Source organism: Oncorhynchus tshawytscha, linkage group LG22 (assembly GCF_018296145.1).
Source record: "Oncorhynchus tshawytscha isolate Ot180627B linkage group LG22, Otsh_v2.0, whole genome shotgun sequence".
NCBI lineage: Eukaryota > Metazoa > Chordata > Actinopteri > Salmoniformes > Salmonidae > Oncorhynchus > Oncorhynchus tshawytscha.
The window spans coordinates 23038858-23047892 of NC_056450.1; the positions used below are offsets into that span (position 1 = coordinate 23038858).

Genomic DNA, 9035 nt, shown 5'->3' on the forward strand with positions numbered 1-9035 from the left:
GTTCAATGAACCATAAACAATTAATGAACATGCACCTGTGGAACGGTTGTTAAGACACTAACAGCTTACAGACGGTAGGCAATTAAGGTCAGTTATGAAAACTTAGGACTAAAGAGGCCTTTCTACTAACTCTGAAAAAAGCAAAGAATGATGCCGATCTCTGCAGTAGATTGCAACTCCACCCCCTTTGGCAGTTCTCTTGGTGGAAAATGTTATAGTTGGGGATGGAAATTTCAGAATTTTTGGTGGCCTTCCTAAGCCAGGATTCAGACACGGCTAGGACATCAGGGTTGGCAGAGTGTGCTAAAGCAGTGAATAAAACAAACTTAGGGAGGAGGCTTCTGATGTTAGCATGCATGAAACCAAGGCTTTTACGGTTACAGAAATCAACAAATGTTGGGGACAGAATAAAAGGAGCAGATTTCTGGGCGTGGTAGAGTAGATTCAGGGCATAATGTACAGACAAGGGTATTGTAGGATGGGAGTACAGTGGAGGTAAACCTAGGTGTTGCGTGTCGATGAGAGCGGTTTCAATCCTGGAGTCGCCTCTTCACTGTTGACGTTGAGACTGGTGTTTTGCTTGGATTAGCTATCACAACGTGCCATTGGAACACAGGAGTGATGGTTGCTGATAATGGGCCTCTGTACAGCTGTGTAGATATTCCATTAAAAATCTGAAGTTTCCAGCTACAATAGTCATTTACAACATTAACAATGTCTACTCTGTATTTCTGATCAGTTTGATGTTATTTTAATCGATCAACAATTTGCTTTTCTTTCAAAAACAAGGCCATTTCTAAGTGACCCCAAACTTTTGAACGGTACTGTACATATAACAAGAATAAATGTATTTCCATATACATTCCAATATCAACTACTTGTATTTCCAAATAAAAAAAGATTCAAATAATTACTCAAATGTACTTGAAAGTAATTGAAATACCCTAAATAGTATTTGAACACAGGTCTGATAGGAAATGCCATCCGTGTTGTAATGCCTTGTGTTAAGGTAAGAGTTGGGGATGGAAAACCTCTAAGTTGAATGAAATAAATATTGCCTTGACTGTTTTTAGGGCAGACAGATTCAATACAATACATAGTGTTGTATTTAAATTCTGTGATTTAGCATTTTATAACCATCCTGTCTAGTACACATCTCGATCGTACTGGACCGTGAAGAAGAGGACGGAGGTCTCTGGAGGGGGGGCAGCTACACCTCCAAATCCTCCGGACTTTCCAGACACCTCACAGCGTGACGCACCAGTGGAAACACACACACCTGTCCCACTAATCCGACAGACAGGTGTCTACAATTAGCAACTCCATAAGGCTGAAGCCTTGACTACTGTAACAAAGCTATTTGTATTGTATCTTTCGGAAAATCTATATGTAGTGCATATCAACTGTATAAATCACTTAAAATGGCAGGTGGTAGTGGTACAGTAGTAAAGTGTTGTTGTGACAAGGAAAGGGATGGCGCAAAGGAGGAGTTGTGGTCAATTGTTCTGCAGAAGTGAAAGTGAAATACATTTTTTTGTGTATTTAGGAGGAAGTGAAGACTCATAAATAGAGCAACACATACACATATGTGCCGATTCAGGAGGGTGACAGGAAAGTGGGATCAAGATTATGGTGACCTGAGCGGAGCCCATACGGTAACTGTCTTTTCAGAAATGGGACTTGTCTTTTTTTGTCTGTACTTTCACTTTGGATGGCTGTCCTCAGTCAACCCTTTCTTGATATTTATTTATCTTCCTTAAACAAATACTCCTCTCTGGTTCTCTCATTTTGATTTACACAAAGTATTCCTTTTCCTGTTCACTTCTTCTATTGACCAGAGACACCTGCTCCCCTTCGCACCTTAAGAGGAGATGACTTCAATCAATAAGTGAGTGTGTCCGTCTGTCTCGGAGAATGAATTGTTAGGCTTTTTGTTCTCTCTCTATCTCTGGCTGTCCCTTTGAACTATTCTCTGTGTTTCTTTCAGTAGTTTTGTGGATAGATTCTGCTATGTGAGATTTAAAGTAAAATGACTTAACTAAGTTACACAGCCATCCTATCATTTCCTTTAATCTCTCCCAGAACCTTTTGCTTTTATCATTCTCTTTATCTGCTCTACCTTCAATGCACTGACCTGCTTTCTCTTTCTCCCTCTCTCTACAGACATGAAACAGGTTTTTCAAGACTTCAAGATATGAATGGAACAGGATAGACTGTCTTTTTTCCACCCCAAGAAGGAGGCTAAATTCAGAATAGAAAGTGAACCTGAGTTTAAATTACGTTAGTTTAAATTGTGAATGGGACACTCAGTAGTAGTGTTAGCGGGTAGGGTGGTAACGGAACCCATAAAGCAGCTGTGTCTTTCAAAAGCAGCTGGATGTGAGCTCCGTTTCCATCCCGTTTCGCAACATCCAACAGTCTGACCGTTTGTAGAGAGAAACATACTTCCTGGTGTACTTGAGTCAGTGAGTGTCTTTTAGTGTGATGTGGCTACAGTTGACTCTTCAATAACTAATAGGTGATGTTCTTCAATGACACGTTTTCTCCCGGATTGACACAAACTGTAAGCCCCGGGAGTTTCCTGTCAGCAAAGAATGACACCAGCTTCTATATAGGACATGAGCAGCTTAAGCTATTTATTTTAGCTGATTAATGTAGTGTGTAAATTGATTTATCGTCAGGCTATTGTTTCTGAATTGTTGCCCTGTTATTTTGAATTAAAATATAACTGGATTTTATTCACAGTATCTATTTGTTATATTGTCTGGGAACACTTAAGATAATTTACTATACCATGTCATATGTCCATGGATATGTGTGTGCTGTCCAATTGTCTAATTCAGTTTACATTAAAGAGCCAGTTTACATTAGAGCCAGTTTACATTACAGTTAGTTCTTACATACATACCAGGCATAGTTTAAAATGTTTAACTCCTTATTCCACTTAGTAAGACTATACTGAGACTTCATGAACATCTGTAGGCTACCGTCCAAATGAGCCTGACTGTAGGCCTGCGGTCCATTGAGCCTGAACCAGCCCTATGTTCCTGGCAACCACCATAAGAACATAATGATTTATCATGACTTGTCATTGGAACAAATTGACCACATGAGTTTCTTTACCAAACATTTTTTTTGTATGAAGAATTAAAACAAATTCAGATAGATTTTTTTATTTTAACTTTATTTAACCAGGTAGGCTAGTTGAGAACAAGTTCTCATTTGCAACTGCGACCTGGCCAAGATAAAGCATAGCAGTGTGAACAGACAACAACACAGAGTTACACATGGAGTAAACAATAAATAAGTCAATAACATAAATAAGTCAATAACATAGTAGAAAAAAATAATCTATATACATTGTGTGCAAAAGGCATGAGGAGGTAGGCAATAAATAGGCCATAGGAGCGAATAGTTACAATTTAGTAGATTAACCCCGGAGTGATAAATGATCAGATGAACATGTGCAGGTAGAGATACTAGTGTGCAAAAGAGCAGAAAAGTAAATAAAATAAAAACAGTATGGGGATGAGGTAGGTAAATTGGGTGGGCTATATACCGATGGACTATGTACAGCTGCAGCGATCGGTTAGCTGCTCAGATAGCAGATGTTTAAAGTTGGTGAGGGAGATAAAAGTCTCCAACTTCAGAGATTTTTGCAATTCGTTCCAGTCGCAGGCAGCAGAGAACTGGAAGGAAAGGCGGCCAAATGAGGTTTTGGCTTTAGGGATGATCAGTGAGATACACCTGCTGGAGCACGTGCTATGGGTGGGTGTTGCCATCGTGACCAGTGAACTGAGATAAGGCGGAGCTTTACCTAGCATAGACTTGTAGATGACCTGGAGCCAGTGGGTCTGGCGACGAACATGTAGCAAGGGCCAGCTGACGAGAGCATACAGGTCACAGTGGTGGGTGGTATAAGGTGCTTTAGTAACAAAACGGATGGCACTGTGATAGACTGCATCCAATTTGCTGAGTAGAGTGTTGGAGGCTATTTTGTAAATGAAATTGCCGAAGTCGAGGATCGGTAGGATAGTCAGTTTTACTAGGGTAAGTTTTGTGGCGTGAGTGAAGGAGGCTTTGTTGCGAAATAGAAAGCCGACTCTAGATTTGATTTTGGATTGGAGATGTTTGATATGAGTCTGGAAGGAGAGTTTGCAGTCTAGCCAGACACCTAGGTACTTATAGATGTCCACATATTCTAGGTCGGAAACATCCAGGGTGGTGATGATAGTCGGGCGTGCGGGTGCAGGCAGCGAACGGTTGAAAAGCATGCATTTGGTTTTACTAGCGTTTAAGAGCAGTTGGAGGCAACGGAAGGAGTGTTGTGAAGCTCGTTCATTGAAGCTCGTTTGGAGGTTAGATAGCACAGTGTCCAAGGAAGGGCCGGAAGTATACAGAATGGTGTCGTCTGCGTAGAGGTGGATCAGGGAATCGCCCGCAGCAAGAGCAACATCATTGATATATACAGAGAAAAGAGTTGGCCCGAGAATTGAACCCTGTGGCACCCCCATAGAGACTGCCAGAGGACCGGACAACATGCCCTCCGATTTGACACACTGAACTCTGTCTGCAAAGCAGTTGGTGAACCAGTCAAAGCAGTCATTAGAAAAACCGAGGCTACTGAGTCTGCCGATAAGAATATGGTGATTGACAGAGTCAAAAGCCTTGGCCAGGTCGATGAAGACGGCTGCACAGTACTGTCTTTTATCGATGGCGGTTATGATATCGTTTAGTACCTTGAGCGTGGCTGAGGTGCACCCGTGACTGGCTCGGAAACCGGATTGCACAGCGGAGAAGGTACGGTGGGATTCGAGATGGTCGAGTGGGATTCGAGATGGTTTGTTGACTTGGCTTTCGAAGACCTTAGATAGGCAGGGCAGGATGGATATAGGTCTGTAACAGTTTGGGTCCAGGGTGTCACCCCCTTTGAAGAGGGGGATGACCGCGGGGGATGACCGCGGCATCTGAGAATCCTTGGGGATCTCAGATGATATGAAGGAGAGGTTGAGCAGGCTGGTAATAGGGGTTGCAACAATGGCGGCGGACAGTTTCAGAAATAGAGGGTCCAGATTGTCAAGCCCAGCTGATTTGTATGGGTCCAGGTTTTGCAGCTCTTTCAGAACATCTGCTATCTGGATTTGGGTAAAGGAGGGGGGGGGGGGCGGAGCTGTTGGCCAAGGTTGGAGTAGCCAGGAGGAAGGCATGGCCAGCCATTGAGAAATGCTTGTTGAAGTTTTCGATTATCACGGATTTATCGGTGGTGACCGTGTTACCTAGCCTCAGTGCAGTGGGCAGCTGGGAGGAGGTGCTCTTGTTCTCCATGGATTTTACAGTGTCCCAGAACTTTTTGGAGTTAGAGCTACAGGATGCAAATTTCTGCTTGAAAAAGCTGGCCTTTGCTTTCCTGACTGACTGCGTGTATTGGTTCCTGAGTTTCCTGAACAGTTGCATATCGTGGGGACTATTCGATGCTATTGCAGTCCACCACAGGATGTTTTTGTGCTGGTCGAGGGCAGTCAGGTCGGAAGTGAACCAAGGGCTATATCTGTTCTTAGTTCTGCATTTTTTGAACGGGGCATTTTTGTCTAAGATGCTGAGGAAGTTACTTTTAAAGAATGACCAGGCATCCTCAACTGACGGGATGAGGTCAACATCCTTCCAGGATACCCGGGCCAGGTCGATAAGAAAGGCCTGCTCGCAAAAGTGTATTAGGGAGCGTTTGACAGTGATGAGGGGTGGTCGTTTGACCGCTGACCCGTAGCGGATACAAGCAATGAGGCAATGATCGCTGAGATCCTGATTGAAGACAGCAGAGGTGTATTTGGAGGGAAAGTTGGTCAGGATAATGTCAATTAGGGTGCCCATGTTTACGGATTTAGGGTTGTACCTGGTGGGTTCCTTGATGATTTGGGTGAGATTGAGGGCATCTAGCTTAGATTGTAGGACTGCCGGGGTGTTAAGCATATCCCAGTTTAGGTCACCTTAACAGAACAAACTCTGAAGCTAGATGGGGGGTGATCAATTCACAGATGGTGTCCAGGGCACAGCTGGGAGCTGACGGGGGTCGGTAGCAGGCGGCAACAGTGAGACTTATTTCTGGAGAGATTAATTTTTAAAATTAGAAGTTCGAACAGTTTGGGCATAGACCTGGAAAGTATGACAGAACTTTGCAGGCTATCTCTGCAGTAGATTGCAACTCCTCCCCCTTTGGCAGTTCTATCTTGACGGAAAGTGTTATAGTTGGGTATGGAAATCTCTGAATTTTTGGTGGCCTTCCCAAGTCAGGATTCAGACACGGCAAGGACATCAGGGTTGGCAGAGTGTGCTAAAGCAGTGAGTAAAACAAACTTAGGGAGGAGGCTTCTGATGTTGACATGCATGAAACCAAGCCTTTTTCGGCCACAGAAGTCAACAAATGAGGGTGCCTGGGGACATGCAGGGCCTGGGTTTACCTCCAGATATTTGAATCAGTGGCGAATTTAGCATGTAAATCTTACCCCCCCCCCAAAATATTTTGGAGCATGCCAGCAAAGTCACTACACAACACTGAACAATACATGAATTGCACTATAACGATGACAAACGGTGCCCACAAACTGTGGGCCGACATAAATCTGTCCCAACAGCAGAGCTTTCTTTTCAGCACCACAGAGTGAATCCTTACCACTGCTACACCTGGCTATCAGTGGAACCTTGTCTGGCAGTAAAACAGTTAATTTAGCCTCATTTACTGTCTTTAAAAAACGTATCTGACATGGCTGACTTGCCTAAACAAATGTGGTTTCTACTGACAATTCAAACTATGGCATAAGGGAACGATGAGCTCAAAAGAGGCAATCTGTCATTTTGATTACGACATTAATGAGCGAGCTAAAACGGACGTAGTCAATATAACTATTTGTTCAGCACTTTTGAAATGTACAGTGACAGAATTCACGAGTCATTCGTTCAGTATTCTCTATAAGCAGACAATGAAAGCTCTTACAATATTTGATGATGACATTTCTATAAAACAGGCTATAAGCTACATGTGCACCACCAAGTCAGAAAAGTAGGCGAAATTAAGAGGGTAAATAGATCAAATTATTAGGGTGAGGCACATGGGCTTCTAAAAGCTTACAACATACACATAGTATTACTTTCTTAGCTACACTATACATATCTCCCTTGCATATTACATAATTTATGCAGAGGCATACAATACATTTTTGGACTCACTGTTGTGCTGTGCTCACTTGACAAATTTTTTGTCATCAAAGTCTGGCATTCTCTGGATTTATGGTGCTTTCAAGACAACTGGGAACTTGGGGGAAAAAAACTAGGTTGAATCATGACGTCAGTGATCTTCAGGTCGAATTCCAAGCTGGATGACCATTGAAAATGTATTTTCCCAGTCTGAGCAAAATAAATTCCTGAGTTGCCAGATCTCTTGAACTCACTGAAGTCTGAGATTTCTCAGTTCTGAGTTTCCAGTTGTTTTGAGCGTGGCAGAAATCCTGCTGGATTGACAGCATGGCCAATATATTCAACATTTTCTGGCCCATGGTGTTGCGTGTGAATGTTTGTCATTTTAAGCTTTGAAAAGAGACCCTTAAACCCTTACTTGGACCTCACCCTCTCCACCGAATAGCAGGGGAGGCAAAATAGTGATTGCTTGCAATGCTTGCAGTTAGCCACTGATTCCTTCCAAACCACTCATGAGTGAGCACAGATACGTTCTATCTATAATTTATCTTAATATGACAAGGATTGAAAAGGATTTGCCAGTATATTTTTTGACGTGATTCATGATGATGACTGTTTGTCTATGTTGCTAGCTAAGATTTGGAAAATATGATGTTGACATGATCAGTCCAATCAAAACTATGGTAGCAATAACGTGATTTGACATTTTATCTGTGGCCAATGACCTTAAGCTTTCTTGGATGGGCACTTCAAATGTAAATACACTGCTCAAAAAAATAAAGGGAACACTTAAACAACACAATGTAACTCCAAGTCAATCACACTTCTGTGAAATCACTGTCCACTTAGGAAGCAACACTGATTGACAATAAATTTCACATGCTGTTGTGCAAATGGAATAGACAACAGGTGGAAATTATAGGCAATTAGCAAGACACCCCCAATAAAGCAACACTGATAGTCAATATAACTATTTGACTATCAGTCACAACCATGTGTATGTGACAAATAAAATTTGATTTGATTTGATTTGAATAAAGGAGTGCTTCTGCAGGTGGTGACCACAGACCACTTCTCAGTTCCTATGCTTCCTGGCTGATGTTTTGGTCCCTTTTGAATGCTGGCGGTGCTTTCACTCTAGTGGTAGCATGAGATGGAGTCTACAACCCACACAAGTGGCTCAGGTAGTGCAGCTCATCCAGGATGGCACATCAATGCGAGCTGTGGCAAGAAGGTTTGCTGTGTCTGTCAGCGTAGTGTCCAGAGCATGGAGGCGCTACCAGGAGACAGGCCAGTACATCAGGAGACATGGAGGAGGCCGTAGGAGGGCAACAACCCAGCAGCAGGACCGCTACCTCCGCCTTTGTGCATGGAGGAGCAGGAGGAGCACTGCCAGAGCCCTGCAAAATGACATCCAGCAGGCCACAAATGTGCATGTGTCTGCTCAAACGGTCAGAAACAGACTCCATGAGGGTGGTATGAGGGCCCGACGTCCACAGGTGGGGGTTGTGCTTACAGCCCAACATCGTGCAGGACGTTTGGCATTTGCCAGAGAACACCAAGATTGGCAAATTCGCCACTGGCGCCCTGTGCTCTTCACAGATGAAAGCAGGTTCACACTGAGCACATGTGACAGACGTGACAGAGTCTGGAGACACCGTGGAGAACATTCTGCTGCCTGCAACATCCTCCAGCATGACCGGTTTGGCGGTGGGACAGTCATGGTGTGGGGTGGCATTTCTTTGGGGGGCCGCACAGCCCTCCATGTGCTCGCCACAGGTAGCCTGACTGCCATTAGGTACCGAGATGAGATCCTCAGACCCCTTGTGAGAACATATGCTGGTGCG

The 9035-nt window shown here is 43.5% G+C and overlaps 1 long non-coding RNA gene across 2 annotated transcripts; it reads left to right on the forward strand.

Moving 5' to 3' along the window:
• Positions 1-961: 961 nt before the first annotated feature.
• Positions 962-2872, forward strand: LOC112221445. 2 transcript variants are annotated; one of them, XR_006079680.1, is made up of 3 exons: positions 962-1655; positions 1839-1888; positions 2164-2872. It is a non-coding gene; the product is annotated as an uncharacterized LOC112221445 (long non-coding RNA). The 2 variants fall into 2 exon arrangements; XR_002949029.2 differs by having other exon boundaries at positions 962-1888.
• Positions 2873-9035: the final 6163 nt, after the last annotated feature.